Source organism: Jaculus jaculus, chromosome 1, assembly GCF_020740685.1.
Source record: "Jaculus jaculus isolate mJacJac1 chromosome 1, mJacJac1.mat.Y.cur, whole genome shotgun sequence".
Lineage (NCBI taxonomy): Eukaryota > Metazoa > Chordata > Mammalia > Rodentia > Dipodidae > Jaculus > Jaculus jaculus.
This window is the reverse complement of record NC_059102.1, coordinates 197,154,570-197,155,514: the sequence shown is the minus strand read 5'-3', so window position 1 is coordinate 197,155,514 and position 945 is coordinate 197,154,570. Positions and strand designations below refer to the sequence as shown.

The 945-nt window shown below is 27.3% G+C and overlaps 1 non-coding gene across 1 annotated transcript; it reads right to left on the bottom strand.

The window, feature by feature from the left end:
• Nucleotides 1-576: 576 nt before the first annotated feature.
• On the bottom strand, nt 577-683 carry LOC123458294. Its single transcript, XR_006635582.1, has one exon. It is a non-coding gene; the product is annotated as a U6 spliceosomal RNA (small nuclear RNA).
• Between the last annotated feature and the right edge of the window lie 262 nt (nt 684-945).

Here is a 945-nt window from a genome sequence, read left to right as displayed (position 1 = left end):
CATATTCATGAAGTGATACTTTGCTAACTACTGGAGATGTAATTAAAAATAGTGGTAAGTTTTGAAACAATGTTTAGGTTATTTGACAACAATCTGATTTAACAATATATTTATGATTGGGATATATGATCCTATGTTATTTAAAATTTCTCTTAGGTGCATACATCATATGTTATGTTGCAGCTTGAATGTTCCTATGTATGTATATGTGTGTATTTATATATGTGTACCTACATATATGTATATAAATATCAATCTTAATCTATTCCCTAAAATATTTGCATCAATTTTTTTCAATATGAATAATAGCATTAATGTAATTATAAAATGTAATTTTATAAAAGGGTAGAGAAATAAGCAGTATATAAGAAGGATTTTATCAACTTCAATAATGGAGTATATATATTTCTTAAATTTTTAGAAAAAAAACCTGAGTATTTTTAATCTCAACAGATTTCCAACATCTATGAAAAGATCCAACATTATTATTGATATGATATGCACAATAAAAGATGATACAAACAACTTTTTACCATAATTATAAAAATATTTTATTAAGAACTTTAAAAAAATATGAAAAATATGGAACACTTCACAGGTTTGCATGTCAGTCTTGGGCAGAGGACATGCTAATATTTTCCAAATCAATCCAATTTTAGTATATGTGCTACCAAAGTGAGCACTTGGCATCATTTTTTGTAGTCAAGTATTCTAAGAAAATTCCCATTAGATGATTCACGTTCATTTTATACTAAGAAGGAATTGGTATGGAAACTAACATAAAGACAATGCACCTTTCCTGGGTTGACTCTACCTCTGAAATCTATCTATCTACTGAGGAAGTGGAACACAGAAGATGAGGCAGGTCATAAGTGACATTTTGCAAGTTTGAACAACTGTATTCTGTATTTTTTATTTTTATTTTTATTTTTGCTTTGCTTATCC